We start from the raw sequence: 18,073 nt of genomic DNA on the forward strand, positions 1-18,073 counted from the left end.
CAAGAGGAGCTATAACTGAGTCATGAGTTCTGAATCCAACCCAGGAGTCAGGTTTGTGGGCCTATCACCCCAGGCATGGGTATGCACGACTCCTCCCAGGTACTTTGGCAGATTGTGTCAGTGGCAGGACCAAAGTGAAACTGAAGCTGAATTCAATAGGAAGATGTGGCTGTTTCTTGGCCTATAGCTAGAACCGCAGTCGGTGGGCACCTGGGAAACCTCTTATTCTTATATCTTGCTAATAATGTCACTCCCTGGAATGTGTTTCTTCCAGTACAAAAAGTATACTCTCAACCTAGAATTCTCTATCCAGTCAGATTATCTTTCCAAATGAACTAAAAATCAATATAGTTCCAGACAATAACTAGGACATATGCCACTAGGAAATGCCCAAAATGTTCTTGGGGTAGAGAGAAAAGGGTCTAAGATGAAAAGATTACAATTCAGGAAGGAATGAAGAAGCAACGGCAAAAATAAACAAATTGATATTCATCGTTCTAAATGAAACTTGCAAAGCCTCTTGTGATTTGAAATATACCTGGAATAAAACTGCATGAAGACAAGAATGCAAAAGTCTCGCGGTAGGAGGAGTGGAGGGTAACAGAGGTAAAATCATTTGAGATCGTAAAATTGTGAGGGAGCTGATAAAAGTAACATTTATTAGATTGTAATAAGTCAAGAAGCATGTTGTAGTATCTAGAGTTTCCACTAAAAGAAGAGTAAAGAATGAATAACTGATGTGTTTTAGAGGAAAATGATGTGTGTGTGTTTGTGTGTGTGTGTGTGTGTGTGTGTGTGTGTGTGTAAATTAGAGACTGACAAAAGGAGAGACGGAGGATGATGAATACAAGAGAAGGTAAGAAAGAAAATTTAATATAGAAAGATCAATCAAATAGAATCAGAGTCTGCCTCAAATCAAACTTTTAGGACTATTGAAAGTTTCAAACCCCTCCCATAATTCCCACAAATCCATTAATTTGAAGGGCTAAGTTTCCACAACAGTGGGGTCTTGAATTCCCTTCTCATAACATCTCCATCCAGCAGATGGCAAAATTCCTTGTGAATGATGAACTGGTTCAAATGTTTATACCAGCTTATTAGTGAGGCTATATCACGGAGATAGCAAAAAAAATAATAATAAAAATTAAAAAAAATATATATATATATAGTAATTTTTTAACTCTGTGTTCACAATTACTATAGGACATGAAGATGATAATTGCACAGATTTGGCCCAAATGCATCTGCGCACCAACTACAAAACTACACAGGATATCTGAATAAGTACTGGTAAAACTGAGTTTGTCAAACCTTTCAGTATCTACTAGATGCTGTCGCTGATCTAAGCACTACAGCTTCAAGAGTGAGTAACCCATTATGTCCCTCGCTCTCACATTTTTATAATCTAGTAAGGGAGATAGACAGAAACAATCTCAATCCTGATTTTATATGTATATAAATCATCATATTGTCATGTACCTCCAAAAAGTAAGAAAGTAATGAGAGATGTCAATTAGATTTTGCAATTGAATGGACAATGGCTACTTTAGTGAAATTTCTTCCTGCCATTTTTTAACAATTTTATTTATTTATTCATGAGAGATACAGAGAGAGAGAGAGAGAGAGAGAAAAGCAGAGACCCAGACAGAGGGAGAAGCAGGCTCTGTGCAGGGAGCCTGATGTGGGACTCGATCCCGGACTCCAGGATCACGCCCTGGACCGAAGGCAGGCGCTAAACCACTGAGCCACCCAGGGATCCCCTCTTCCTGCCATTTGTAAGGATGAGAGTAATACTATAGTGGTTGCCAAGGGCAAAAAATAGTAAGAAATCGGGGAAGGAATATATTGACTGATGATGAAAATATTTAGTTTAAAACTGAAAAAATAAAGCAAGAGCTAGACAAAAGAAGTTGAGAGGTTATGATTATGTACTATGTATTAAAATGGGCTATGTGCATATATACGTATAAACTGAAGAGAAAAAAGAGTAAGAAAATAAGAAAGGGAAAAAAGAATGATCTCTATGGGAGATGGGAGGGGACAGAATGAATAGCACAGGACAGGAAATTTTGTACAAGAGTAAAGACCTCTACAAAGTTAATGGACTTTACAATGGAATTGATTTTCCTCTAGTTAAATATTTTCATCTAAATCTTTACTACTAGACAAACACTTCTTCTCATTCACATTTTCATTGGGTACTCAAGCCCCAAAAGCAAAGACTTAATATCTCTAAAGCTATTAATTCTTCTCTTTTGGCCTCAAATTGGATTCCTAATTTGTTTAGTTCATGGATCATTCCCTTTGTCCTTTCCAAACCTACTGACTGTTGCCAGGACTAGAAGCCTGGGTTCTTCCAACAAGGATGTTAGGGAATAAAAAACCAAAGGAGCTAGTAGTAGGTTCCCCACAATTTGAGTAGGGTTCTGAGTTTTTATGGAGAAGTAGATGGTATAGATATCTGCCAACAGTCAGTACAATACTTGAGGGTTTGGAATCACTAATGAAAGGCAAGAAAATAAAAAGATCAGATCAGAATCACAGGTCTACACAGTTGTCTGGTATTTGTCTAGCATCACTCATCCACAGTTGCAGCAAAGATGCATTAGAGAATTGGTAAATTCTCGAAATCCTAGTGACATATGCACTCGGGGCATGTCTCTCTCATCACCCAGCAAGTACTTCACTGCTTTGCCAAGAGCTGCAAACTCAAATGTCAACCTAGGAAGGGCAGATAATCTAAAGAGATGACAGGACATATCCAAGGCTAGAGGCCAAAATGGGATCTACTCAACTCTCAAAAGATTGTATCCCATCTTAAATTATGCAAGCCAAATTTTCTTTCAATTAGTGAAGGTAAACTGTTAAGAGCATTGTTTAGAGCCAAGATGAATGAGTTTGAATACTCAATCCCACAGCTTGCTAACTATGAGGCCTTGAGCAAGTTACTTATGCTGGATTCCCTTACCTACACAATGGGGCTAATAACCAAACCTCTTCGGATTGTTGTGAGCATGGACTGAGTTAATATCAATAAAATGCTCAGAATAGTGCTTGGCTAATACAGGGGTGTCATGTCATTAGCATTTTTGTTCTTTTCTTACTTCCTAAATATTAATTTAAAATTTATCTTCTGCTTCCAAAACCTAAAAAGTGCTAAGTACTTAACCATATTCAAAATGTACAGACTTTTAAGACAGAATATTGCTAACACACACAGATATATTGATTTCAGAGGATCCCTGGGTGGTTCAGCAGTTTAGCGTCTGCCTTTGGCCCAGGTCATGAACCTGGAATCCAGGGATCGAGTCCCACGTCGGGCTGCCTGCATGGAGCCTGCTTCTCCCTCTGCCTGTGTCTCTGCCTCTCTCTCTCTCTCTCTGTGTGTGTGTGTCTCTCTCATGAATAAATAAATAAAATCTTAAAAAAAAGATAGATTGATTTCAGTGTTATTTATAATAAGAGATAACTAGAAACCATTTCAATTCCAAACAATACGAAAATGGTCACATTACAGCAAACTCATACAATGTAGTATTAATTAATCACTGAAGTTTTGCTCTGAAGAGTACATAATACGACATCTTTATAATTTATCTGTAATTTTTTTACATTTTTTAATTGCAGTTCAATTTGCCAACATATAGCATAACACCCAGTGCTCATCCCCTCAAGTGCTCCCCTCAGTGCCCGTCACCCAGTCACCCCCACCCCCCACCCACCTCCCTTTCCACCACCCCTTGTTTGTTTCCCAGAGTTAAAAAATAAATTCCTCAAGAAAGAAAGTAAGAAAGAAAGAAAGAAAAAGAAAGAAAGAAGAAAGCAAGAAAGCAAGAAAGCAAGCAAGCAAGAAAGAAACCCAAACTGGAAATTGTAGGAGATACCTTCTGAGCTGGCTTAAGCCAGAAGAACAAGAGGAAGACTGTTTCATGTACATTTATAAGTTTAAAGTTAAAATAAAGGGTTTATAGAACATAAAAAAATATCTGTAAATTAAAAAAAACAGAAAGAAAAATGAAAATGTATTATTGTGTAAATGAAAATATATACAAGATACTAGAAGAAAATAGTTTTGTCAATAGGATCAAAGCTAAGTTTTGATTTTCCCTATTGGGAAAACTTTATATTCTTCTACTATGATACTTTTATAAAAATGCATTTAAAAGATAGGATATAAACAATAAAAAAATCCCATTCATTAATGACTAAAATGCAAAATGTTATGCCAATTTGGAAGATGGTTTCACAGTCTCTCACAAAACTAAACACACCTTTACCATAAGATTCAGCAATCACCTTCCTTGGCATTTATACAAAAGAATTGAAAACATTCCTCCACAAAAAAAACTTGTGAACAATTGTTTATAGCTGCTTTGTTCATAATTGCAAAACCTTGGAAGTAACCTGGATATCCTCCAATAAATAAATGGATAAAAAAATCTGTGGTCCATCCACACAATGGAATATTACTCAGTGATAAAAAGAAATGAGCTATCAAGCCATGAAAAGAAATGGAGCAACTTTAAAAGCATATTGCTAAGTAAAAGAAACCAGTCTCAGTCCGAAAGGGCTTCATACTGCAGGGTTCCAACTATTTGGCATTCCAGAAAAGGCAAAACTGTGGACACAGTAAAGACATCAGTTATTATTAAGGGTTTAGCAGGGGAATGAAGTGTGAATATGTAGACCATACAGGATTTTTAGGGCAGTGAAATTATTTTGTATTATATCACAGTGGTGGATACTTGTCACAACATATTTGTCAAAATCCATATATTGTGCAACAGCAAAAGTGAACCCTAAGGTAAATTATGGACTGTAGTTAATAACATATCAATATTGGCTCACCAGCTATAACAAATGTATCACACCAGTGCAAGATGTTAATAATGGGGGATAATGAGTGTTGACGTCAGGGTAAATGGGAACTCTGCACTTCCTACTTAGATTTTCTGTAAACCTAAAACTGCTCAAAAATAAAGTGTATTTTTTAAAAGATTTATTTATTTGAGAGAAAGAAAGAGAGGATGTGCAAAAGCAAGCACAGGGGGCGTTGGTAGAGAGAGAGGAAGAGAATTCCAAGTGGGCTTCACATATAGTGCAGAGGCCCACACGGGGCTCAATCTCGTGACCCTGAGATCAGGACCTGAGCTGAAATCAAGAGCTGGGTATTTAGCTGATAGAGCCATCCAGGTGCCCCCAAAATAGTCTATTAATAATCAAAATAGGGGCCCCCTGGTGGTTCTGTTGGCTAAGCATCTGACTCTTGGTTTTGGCTCAGGTGGTGATCTCACAGGTCATAAGATCAAGCCCCAGGCTTGCCACTTGGTAGGGAGTCTGCTTGAAGATTCTCTCCCTCTGTCTCTCTTCCCATTCTCTCTCTCTCTCTCTCTCTCACACACACACACACACACACACACACACACACACAAAAACCCCACACACTCTCTAAAATAAATAACACTTTAAAAAATAATCAAAATATTAAAACCTCGAGGTAAAACAGAATAGTAACAAAAGAATCTTAAAACATAAAATTAGAGAGGAAGACAAACCATGAGAGGCTCCTTACTCTGGGAAGCAAACAAAGGGTTGCAGAAGGGGAGGAAGTGGGGGAATGGGGTATCTGGATGATGGGCATTAAGGAGCGCAGATGATGTGATGAGCACTGGATGTTATACTATGTTGGCAAATTGTACTTAAATTAAAATAAATAACCATTATGGAATCTAGTCTTAATTACATTCCTCAAAATCTATGTAACAGTTTACATTTCAGTCTTCAGATCAACAATCTCCATAATCTCCAAAGTCCTGTCCCTCCAAATTTTATGATTCTGTTATTTTTTTTTTTACCTTAAGAGAGTGTCATTTAATTATCCCTAAATATTGGTAGTCATTTTGGTTAAAAAGGAAAATTATATATCACCCCCCACCTACTAACAGAGTACATTTTAGTTTTCTGAGTGCATTAAAACTCCTTAAGCAAAGAAAATCAATTACTGACACATTATTGACAGTTTCAGAAGCTAAACTTAGGGCAAAATGTTAGGCTAGTAGGAGAATGTGTAATATTTGTAAGGAAAAAGTATGATTTGATAAGTAAGACGTTAAAAGCTTAACTGTGGAATTGCAGTGTATTCTAAAATAAAAGCACTTTCTCATATTACTTAAGCCATCATTAAAAAAAATAGTTTTAAGAGCTTGGCCTTAGATGAATAAAAACAATTTCACAGGAGTGGTAACAAAGGCCAGAGAGTCAGTAAAAAGGAAAAGTGCTGGAAGGCAGCAAGCAAAATAGAAGTATACGTCCTTATATTACTTTGATATAGTTCCTTATCTTTGTCAGAGTGTCTGCTAGACATGAAGGAATCTCAAAGGTACCAAAGGAGGGAGCAGATAATTGTCAATACCTGATTAGGGGTTGAATTAGTTCAGGCTGCCATAACAAAATACTATAAACTCAGTGGCTTAAATAACAGAAATTTCTCACAGTTCTGGAGACTGAAAATCCAGGGTCTGTGTGACAACATGGTCAGTTTCCAGTGATAGCTTTGTTCCCGGCTTGAAGATGGTTACGTTCTTGGGATATGCTTACATGACCTTTCTTTGGTGTATTTATGTTTAAGGTCACCGATACTATCGGGTTATCACACTGATGACCTATTTAATTAGTTCTAAAACTTCTACCTCCAAATATAATCACACTGGGGATTAGGGCTTCCAAATATGAATTTTGAGGGGACACAATTCAGCCCATAGAAGGGATGTGACAAAGAAGTAAGAGTAATATTTTTCCTTTATTTAAAAATGATTAACATATAACCCAAAAGTAATACTTACTGTCTTTGGATCAAGACGGGAAACTGAGCATATGGATGTACTGGTCTACCTCCCAAAAGCCCACTAAAAGTATGTATGCAAGGAAATAAGCATAGAACATGAAGGAAAATGAAGGGCAACAAGAGATAATTCTTAGAAGGTAATATTTACTCATAAAATTCTATAAGATAAAAAGTAGATGTCAGCACACCAATGCACAGACCAAAGCAGCAGCAGACACCGCCCAGAATAAACACAAGAATAGCTCACAGTTGAGGTGGGAGCCAATCTTTTTAACATAGGATTGGAAAACCACCCAGTCCTGATTGGAATATATGCATGTGGGATGAACACAGAAAAGAGGGTGAGCACGTAAAGGGGATATGAAAGGAATGGCTGCATGTGATGACACTGACCACCTTGCATGCCTGTTAATGCAGAATCAGCCCCGTGATTACCACCAAAAGACGGTTCTCTAAAGAAATTGCACACTTGGCCTGAAAGAGATGGGCTTCTTAGAAGGGTTTTGCACACCAACTACTTTGTGACATGGTGTGGGACAGAACATGGGCTTGTTCTTAACCAATTCTCCAATGCACAATAAAGCAAAATCTAGTAGGCTATGACACTTACTCAATTACACAGAACTCTTTCAAAGAAAGAAGCAACCTATCGGGAAAAACAATCCACACTACAAATAAGTAACCAAGGCCTTCATTTGTTTAAAAAAAAATCATTCATCATCAAGGATCAGCATATATTTGAAGAAACCAGTGTAAAAAATATAAAGAAGATCAAGCCAAGTATTTTACACTGGAGAAAATATGTGCAATTCAAGGAAGAGAAAAGGAACAAAAGAATCTAATTAGCCTCCTCAGATAGATCTGAAATGATACCAACTACATCAATAAGGACAGAATGTTTTGTAAAGGCAACTATAAGAACAAATAAGATTTTATAGAAATTAAGCATCACCAAATCTTAAAAGGGGAAGCCCTTAAAAAGGATATAATGTATAGCTAAGAATACCTCTTAAAAATAAAGTAAAATGGCAAAAACCGAACACATGGGAGGAATCTGATTAATAGAAATTCCAGAAAGAAGAGAGAGGAAGTTACCAAATGGGGAAAATATTACTCATAAATAATGATATTAAGTCTCTAAAGTGAACACACTCATCACGTACCAAAGAGGATGTGTTTGTTAACTCAACCAGTACTTAAGCAGAGTGTACTAGGGGCAGCCCTTTTGTGGTTGCTGGGAATACAGCAGTGAACGACAGATAAAACAGACAAAACAGACAAAAATCACTCTGTTCTCACAGAGCCTACATTCTAGATGAGGGAGTCCAGGCGATAAATAAAGAAATGAGTGAAATACATAGGGTGTCAATAAAGGATAGGAAGTTGGTGTTTTGAGTAGGATACTTAGGATAAGTCTTTCTAATACTAAAGGTCATATTTAAACAGAGATTTGAAGAAATTAAGGGACTAAGTATATAGACATCTTTACAACAACATTCCAGGCAGTAGTAGGAACAGCAAATGGTAAGCCCCTGAGGTGACCATGTGCCAAATATTAAAAAGTTAGAGTACAGAGGCCAACATACCTGGAATAGAATGAGCAAAAAGGAGGAAAGTTCTTATAAGTCACTGTGAGCTTAGACCTCCTGCATCTCTATGAAATGAAAATCTGGAGGGTTCTGAGGGTAGTGATGGTGATATGATGCAATATACGTTTTTTAAAGTCACTCTGGGCTCTCTTTTAAGAATGGGCTCCAGAAAGAGAAGAACAGAAATTGGGCTCTTTTTTTTTAATGGAAAAGGATGAATGAATTCCAGATGAAAACACAGACCCTTCTACTTCAGCAGAAGTATCTACCAAGTCCTTCATAAAACAAGCTTGCAACTACTGCAACATGAGGTCAGGGACACCAAAGACTACCATTAAAAATACTCTTTCATAATCCCATCTATCAGCTTCTGTCCTGCAGATAGACACCACTTAATGGGCATTTTCTTTATGATACTTAGTGACCTTTTCACACTTTTCACAGTTTTAGGCAATAATATTATATTTATTTATAAAATAGATCCAACAATTCAAATTCCCGGGTTAATAGGTTATATCACTTCTTGTGACAGTGGTATCTGTCAGTTAAAAAACTCCAAGTGATTCTGAGAGACAGCAAGGTCTTTTTTGTAATTTAAATCAATACCCTGACACTGAAGCCAGAAATCGACATTTATTTTCGACGTGGGAGTGGCTCCTGAAACAAAAACCTATGTGCCTTTGTTCCTCCTGAAATGATTTTATATTCAATGAGTTCTTAAATTAATTCTTAAGATTCTTATGAGAATAAGCCACATCGTGAATTTAGAAGACAAAGAGAAACGACATCTGTTAACCCCACAAGAGTTCATTCTCGCTATATCTTTAAATACATTGATGTTCTCTCTACAATCATAGTTCTTGTTTCTAATTAAAGTACAATTCACATAACATAAAATCAGTCATTTCAAGGTATACAATTCTGTGGCATTTACTCTAGTTCTAAAAATTCTTCATCATCCCAAAGGAATGATACCCAGTGAGCAGTCATGACCCCAGCCCCTGACAACAATCAATCTACTTTCAGTATCTATGGATTTGCTGCTCTGGCCATTTCATATAAATAAAATCATACAATATGTGATCCCTTCTGTCTAGTTTCTTTCTCACTATTTTTTTCAAGATTCATCTGGTCTGTACCATGTATCAGTACTTTATTCTTTTTTTCATATTCTATATCATATTCGCGCCCCCCCCCGTGTGTGTATGTGTGTGTGTGTGTGTGTGTGCACGCACATACATACTTTTTAAAAAATCCCTTTATCAGCTGATGGATATTTAGATTGTTTCGCCTTTTAGCTACTATTAATGGTGCTGCCATGAACACTCATGAACAGATATTTGTTTGAATACCTGCTTTCACTACATTTGAGTATAGATCTAGAAGTGAAATTGTAGAGTCATATGGCAATTCCTTGTTTAACTTTCGGAGGAATCCATATATTGTTTTTGAACTTTTATTAGTCAGGCAAATATGAAGCTGTGAAATATATTGTTTTCTACATTCATTGTTCAGTTTTGTCAGTCCCTTAAGTGTAAAATTTAGAGCCCAATTTGATATTGTTGTCATCAGTACGAAATTAGACACATTACTAAGCAAAAAACAAAAAACAAAAAACAAAAACCTAAGGATGCTGTTTTCTTAACTTTTCAATGAAGCTATAAAATTCAATTACCAAAAAAATACACAATAAAATAAAATTCAGTTACCACTTTTGATGAAAAGTAAGTTTTTTATAACTTAAGAATATGATCATTCTTAAACAAGTTAAAATGCAACTGCATTGTCATTAAATAACATTTGAGAAAGGGAAGCCTAGTAACGCCTTAATTGCAAAATAAGGCAGACAAGCAATTTAGGCAAGATATATAGAAACTGAAAAAGAAACAGTTACTATCAAAAAGTGAAAAGGAGGGCAGCCCCGGTGGTGCAACGGTTTAGCGATACCTGCAGCCTGGGTGTGATCCTGGAGTTCCAGGATCGAGTCCCACATTGGGCTCCCTGCATGGAGCCTGCTTCTCCCTCTGCCCGTGTCTCTGCCTCTCTCTCTCTCTCTCTCTCTCTCTCTGTGTGTGTGTGTCTCTCACGAATAAATAAATAAAATCTTTTAAAAAAAGTGAAAAGGAGAAAAAAAAAAAGAAAAATTGTTTTAGCATACTTCTAAAGCAGAAAATAAACCAAAACAGTCAATAAACATGAAAATATATTCCACCTAGTAACATCTGAAGGAAGATAAAATAATACAAAAATATACTATTATTTGTCAAGCATTGAATTGGAATTGCTTTCTTAATGGCAGTACCCGACATTGGACAATTTGGAAGAAACCTATTTTCCCATTAAAAGTTGTAGTTTTGGGGCACCTGAGTGGCTCAATTAAGTGTCTGCCTTCGGCTCAGGTCATGACCCTGGGGTCCTGGGATTGAGACCCACTTCAGGCTCCCTGCTTCTCCCTCTCCCTCTGCCCCTCCTCTCTGCTTATGTGCTCTCTACCAAATAAATAAATAAAATCTTTTTTTAAAAGTTGTACAGTTTTTAAGCTTTATATATATGGTAGTTTTTGCATTCAACTCAGGGATTTCTAACATAAACTTTGGCTACAAAGATGTCCATCAGAATATTGTTTATAATATCATAAAGTATAAACAATTTAGCTGTCCAATAATTAAGGATACTGAAAGAACCACAGTCTGTCCTCACAATGAATGCCAAGAGAGTATTACAAATAATGGGTGCAAGATTTTATTAGGATGTGATGAAAATCTTCCAAAATTGATTATATTAATGGTTACATGATTCTGTAAATATACTAAACTTATTTAATTGTAATTGTACTCTAAATAAGTCAATTGTATGGTAGGTATCCCAATAAATCTGTTACCATGAAAATCCACAAAACTACTTAACGGGAAAAAAATCAGAATATAAAAGTTAGTGACATATGAAGAAATTAAGTGGGGGAAAAAGCAGCTTACAAAATAATATGAATATAATTTCCTCCTTTTTGTAAAATACAGAGGAAAAAATCGCAACAAAATTTAAAAAACTTCTTGCAATTGTAATCAACTGTAGAAGGTGAACACAAACCCAATTTTAATTAGAAAGGAACTCCAATTTTAATTAGAAAGGAACTAAAACCACAATAAAGAAGATAGATATTTGTAAATTATAAGAAAAATATATAAACATATATAAGAACAATCTATAAATTATAAGAAAATACTACCAACAATTATATGCTATTAATTATTAATTTTCCATCAAAAGGATGATTTTCTATGTAAGATACAGATTATCTAAAGGAAGAAAACTTGAGTAAGACAGTGATAATGGAGAATATGGAAAAAAAGTTTTACCTCAAATATAGCACTATGCTCATATTGTTTTACAGAAACCATCTTTCAAAATTCAAAACACTGATAATTAATACGCTATATAAACAGTTCCATCACCTACAGAAACAACAAAATTTCATATTTTACAAACGTACTTTAAGCTAATACTATGACCTTGCAGAAAGAGATGTACAGACTAATCATACATGTACAGATTAAAAAACATTTTTAATACAATCTCAGCAAATCAGATCCATTTTTGTATTAAAAGATGCTATTCCTGGGGCGGCTGAGTGGCTCAGTAGGTTAAGCATTTGACTTTGGCTCAGGCCATGATCCCAAGGTCCTGGGATCGAGTCCCACACTGGCTCCCTGCTCCACAAGGAGTCTGCTCCTTCTTCTCCTTTTACCATCCCCACTGCTTGTACTCTCTCTCTCTCTCAAATAAATAAATAAAATCTTTAAAAAAAAGATGCTAATTTTTAAAAATGTATTGCATACGATAAAAGTGAATGTATTTTTATTCTATCAGTACATGACTTAATGTCATGAAGTCTATTAATATTTTATATTAATATAATAAGTTATATCTTATTATATCTAATATAAATAGGGAGAATGAGAAAAATGGTTCAAGCTCCTCAGGAGAATCCTAAAACACATTTTATTTAGCATCTGCGCTTGCTGCTTCTCCTACTCCTGAGCCCTTGCTGTATGTCAGTCACAGTAGAAGAAAACCTTTTATTCATTATATAATTTAATCCTCACAATCACTCTGTAAGGCAGGCACTAGCAACACCTCACCTCTGTTACAAATGAAGACAGATTCAGAGGCTGAGTAACCTACGGAAGTCAGACAACTAGTAAATGCAAAATTACTCCAAAGGCCATACTCTCAGCCACGGTGCAATGCTGTCTGTCTTTCAATGATAAAAGACACTTATCTTAATTCAAAAGCCAAATTACAACCATTGAAACAAAAGAAATGATATCCACTATTATAATTGTTATTTAATATTAGTCTGAGTGACGTACCCAAGCTATGAGAAGAATAACTGATTTAACTCTTGAAATATTGGTGATAAAATAATATTTTTAAATGGTGATCATATTATCTAACTGGAAAATACACAAGGCAACAACAAAATACTACAAATATTAGCAACAGAAGATGGATTATAAAGTCAATGCACAAAATCGATAGCTTCCTTATAAATGAGAAAATAGAAATACATCTAATTCAAAATTACAATAAAATTATAACAGTAATGGGGCAGCCCGGGTGGCTCAGCAGTTTAGTGCCACCTTTGGCCCAGGGTGTGATCCTGGGGACCCAGGATCGAGTCCCATGTCAGGCTCCCTGCATGGAGCCTGCATCCCCCTCTGCCTGTGTCTCTGCCTCTCTCTCTCTCTCTCTCTCTCTCTCTCTCTCTCTGTCTCTCATGAATGAATAAATAAAAAATCTTTTAAAAAATTATACAGTAATGATAAAATTAACATAAATAATGTGTTTAATATCTTCACAAATCTAAAACATATTATTGAGAGACTTAAAAGAACCTTCAGGGTTCCAGCTTTTAGGATGGAATCACTTGAGCCCAGGTAGATACCATTTTGTCCAAAAGTAATCAATATACCTTATTTTTAAAACATCACAAATTATCCTGAATTTCACCTAAAATTAACATTTAGAAGTTATGAAAACCAAGACAAAAAAAATCTTGCACAAGCTGAAAATATTCATGAATGTATTATCTGATAAAATATTTGACTCAAATAACTAGGGAATAAAAAATCCACTGGCTATAAAACACTATTGCTAATGATTTGTATTTTGATAACCACATATAAGCCCCAGATGAATTAAACAATTGAAAGCAAAAAACTATAAACATCTTTCTTAAAATGGAAAGTTTAAAGAACTGGTATTATCTCATGGTACTATCATGAAAATTACAAAACAATATTTCCTTGAAAATCTTTGATCAGTTTGGGAATAAGATAAGGATAAAATCGAATTTTGTAAAATATGATCTCAGCTCTCAAAATTGAATAGTGATTGACCTCTAACCAATTAAATTATGAGACCTTTATTTTTATTTTATTTTTATTTTCCAATTTGCTATAGTGAGGGCACATTACTTTTAAATTATCTTTCTTGATAGATGCTTTGAATAGCATAAAATGGACCCCGTTGGTGAGGAGCGTGATGAGTACTGACAAGTGTTACACACAACTAACTATACAACAAGAAAGAATATTTTCTTCACCCTATAAAGTTAACTCATGTTCATTTGGAGTAAATTCTTCACACACCTGGATCCAGGAGAATACTGATAGGCTTTACCTCCCTATATTTTCATCTAACATTTCACATAAAGAAAATCATACAGAAAAAAAAAAAAAAAGAAAATCATACAGAACGTATTTTTGTATTCCTACTTGTTTTCACCATGTTTTTATGGTGCATCCATGTTTTGTGTATCAGTTGTTCATTCATCTTTTTTTTTTTTTTCCTATGAAGTATCCCATTATAGATTTCCTTCCGAAGTCTGCTGTAACTAACTGCCACACACTGGGTGGCTTTTTTTTTTTTTTTAGATTTTATTTATTCATAAGAGACATAAAGAGAGAGGCAGAGACATAGGGAGAGGGAGAAGCAGGCTCCTCATCAGGGAGCCCAAAGCGGGACTCGATCCTGGGCCCCTGGGATCATGCCCTGAGCTGAAGGCAGATGCTCAACAGCTCAGCCACCCAGTCATTGGATTGGGGCTCACCCTCATCCAGTATGACCTGAACTGAACCTGATTACATCTGCAAAGACCCTGTTTCCAAATAAGGACAAGTTCTGGGACAATTTGAATTGAGGGGAGGAATGCTATGCATTAAATGTCAACTCTTCAAATTCCTGACTGCCGTATCTTAGCATGGATCCATGACTTCTTAGGTTTTTCTCAGCAATGTGGACAGTTGAGTATATGAGTCTTACATACGTTTTGTTAAATTTATCCTTGACTAAACTATATTACACTTTAATGAATGGTAATTAAATGTCCAATTCATTGTTGCTAGTGTGCACAATGCACTTGCTCGCATTAGCATTGTGTGCATCCCTCAGGATTTTTACATCCGTGATCATCTAATATTCAAATAAACAGAGTTCCTTCTCAGGCTGTCTACCTTTTAGATTTTTCTCTTAGCCTGTTTCATTGCCTAGGGTCTGGAGGACAATTATGACTATAAATGGTCAATGCAGAGATAAATCCTTGTTCCTGATTTTAGGGCTGTTCCTCACCACTAGGTAGCATGTGAAGTGAAGACTCCTAAGATGTCTCTTTGTAGGTAGAAGAAAAACCTTTCTCTTCTAGTTTTTTTTCTTCTTCTAGTTTTCTGAAGTGAACATAACACTATGATTTTCTTCACTTCTGAGTCAATGTATCGGATAACATTAATTTTCAAATGTGTTAAACCCATCTTATATTCCAAGTTAAAAAAATCTACTTTCTCTTGATGTACTTTTTATATACTGATGGATTCTATTTGTTAATGTTTTGTAGGGTTTTTGCATCTATATTTAGGATAGATATTTGTAGTTTTCTCTTGCAATTTCTAGGTCATCTTTTGGTACTAGAACAGTGCTGGCTTCCTACTGGGAGTTGAGAACTGTTCCCTCTTCCATGTTTCCAAAATATTATAACATCGGTATTATTTATTTCTGAAGCTTTTGACAGAATTTAGCAATGAAAATATCTGGGCCTGAAATTTCATTGTAGAAAATGTTTTTTTAAGGACTCAGTAACTTAAAAAAAAACAAAAACAAAAACAAAAACAAAACAAAAAAAAAGGATTCAGTAACTTACATTTCAATAAGCCTATTCAGTTGCTGTGTGTGACATACACTTGGAGTTTACATTTCTCAAAAATGACTTCTTCTCTAGTATTATCATTTCACCTGAGGCAAAGATACCTAAGAGTTTTGGCTATATTGTGGGGTATAACTTCTAAATGCCTATGTTTCAGAGGGCAAGGCCTTGTAAATTTTTGCTTCATGGATGTTAAACTAAATGTCCATAATCCATATGACTTGTATTTCAGTTAGATCTCCCCACTCATTTTGGGGAGCATCTGCAGTGTCAGCTTGTACACTTCTCTCTCTGGCTTTTGTTCCCTCTTTATTTATAGCACCTGGTGTTTTCAGATTTTTTTTTTCCCCTGCAAGCTAAGCTCTGAAAATTTTTCTCACATTTTATCCAGCATGCTTTTTAAATAAAAGGGTCTCCAAGCATTTTGATTTAATTCACCATGATATTGGGACTGGAAGTCCTAGACTGAATTGTAACAAAAGCCTTTTGAGAATACAAGAGAGAATTCTATGGGTTTTCTCTTTTTATATGCTAATGTAGTATTTTACATCTAAAAATTTCCTAATGTTGAGACATCTTTGAACTACTGGTACAAGTCCTGTTTGATCTCAATTTAACACTTTTTTAAACATATTGTTTCTGTTTGCAAATACATTTTTAATGATTAGTACATACAATTCAGTAAGGTAGGCTTAGAGTTTCCTGTCTTCTATGCAATCCTCTGTATGGTGATATCCAATTCTCTCTACAATTATGGTGAACTCAAAACGATTACTTAGCTTTCTTGACATATAATTATAGAATTCATGCAGCAATTCAACTCAATGTCTATTTTATTATATTCAAAGAAGTGTAAGAATTGTGTGCCCATGATCACAAATAATTTTAGAGCATTTTCATTACTCCAAAGAGAAACCCAGTACCCATTAACACACACCCCTAATTCCTCCAATCCCACCTTGCGTCCTTCAGGCTCTGGCAGCAAGCAATCTACTTTTTGTTATCCATGAAATCGACCATTCTGGATATCTGGACATTTCACATGAGTGGAATCATACAATGTGTGGTCTTTCATTTCTGGCTTCCTTTACTTAGCATAAGGTTTTCAAGACGCATCCATCCTAGAGCAGGTATCAGTACTTCATTCTTCTTGTATCACCGAAAATATTCCTTTGTATGGATATACCACATTTCTTTATGCATGACTTGATGGATATCAGTAGTGTTTTCATTGCTTATTATAAACAATGCTACTGTGAACACTTATGTACATGTGTTTGTATGGACGTATGTTTTATATTTAATATAGTTTCTAATTTCTCTACATTGCAGCCAACACTTGTCATGATTTTTCCTTTTGATTACAGCAATCCTAGTTGGGTTCAAACGGTATCCCATTATGGATTTGATCTGCATTTCCCTAATGGCTAACAATTTTGAGCATTTTTTTCTTTTTCTTTAAGATTTATTTATTCATGAGAGACACACAGAGAGGCAGAGACAGAGGCAGAGGGAGATGCAGGCATTCTGTTGGGAGCCTAATGTGGGACTTGATCCCAGACCCCAGGATTACAACCTGAGCCAAAGGCAGATGATCAACCTCTGAGCCACCCAGGTGCCCCAGAGCATTTATTTTTTCATTTGCTTATTGGCCATGTGTATATATTCTTCTTTAGTATATTGTATACTCAGATCCTTTGCCTATATTTTAATTAGGTTGTCTTTTCACTATGGAGTTTAATAAGGGGAGCCTGGGTGGCTCAGTCAGTTAATCCTCTGACTTGATTTTGGCTCAGATCATGATCTCAGAGTTGTGAGATTGAGCCCTGTGTTGGGCTCCATGCTGAGCATGGAGCCTGCCTAATATTATCTCGCTCCCTCTCCTCTGGGCACTCTCCCGCATGCTCACTTGCGGGGGTGCGCACTCTCTCTCTCTCTCTCTCTCAAAAAAAATATATCTTTTACATATAAACTGCATATAAGATAAATAAATTGGAAATATCTTCTCCTGTTCCTGGCTTAGGGATTCATTTTCTTGATGGTGTCCTTTAAAAAACAAAATTTTTAATTTTTTACATCAGCTTATCCATTTTTCCTTTATCAATTATTACTTTTGATGTTCTAACTAATAAACTACTATGCAATCCAGGTTACAACATTTAAACCTTTTTTTTTTTATTTTTTATTTATGATAGTCACAGAGAGAGAGAGAGAGAGGCAGAGAGAGAAGCAGGCTCCATGCACCGGGAGCCTGATGTGGGATTCGATCCCGGGTCTCCAGGATCGCGCCCTGAGCCAAAGGCAGGCACCAAACCGCTGCGCCACCCAGGGATCCCTAAACCTTTATTTTCCTCTAAGACTTTTATAATTTTAGGGCAGCCCGGGTGGCTCAGTGGTTTAGCGCCTGCCTTCGGCCTGGGGCATGATCCTGGAGACCCAGGA

This window comes from Vulpes lagopus, chromosome X, assembly GCF_018345385.1.
Source record: "Vulpes lagopus strain Blue_001 chromosome X, ASM1834538v1, whole genome shotgun sequence".
In the NCBI taxonomy this organism is placed as follows: domain Eukaryota; kingdom Metazoa; phylum Chordata; class Mammalia; order Carnivora; family Canidae; genus Vulpes; species Vulpes lagopus.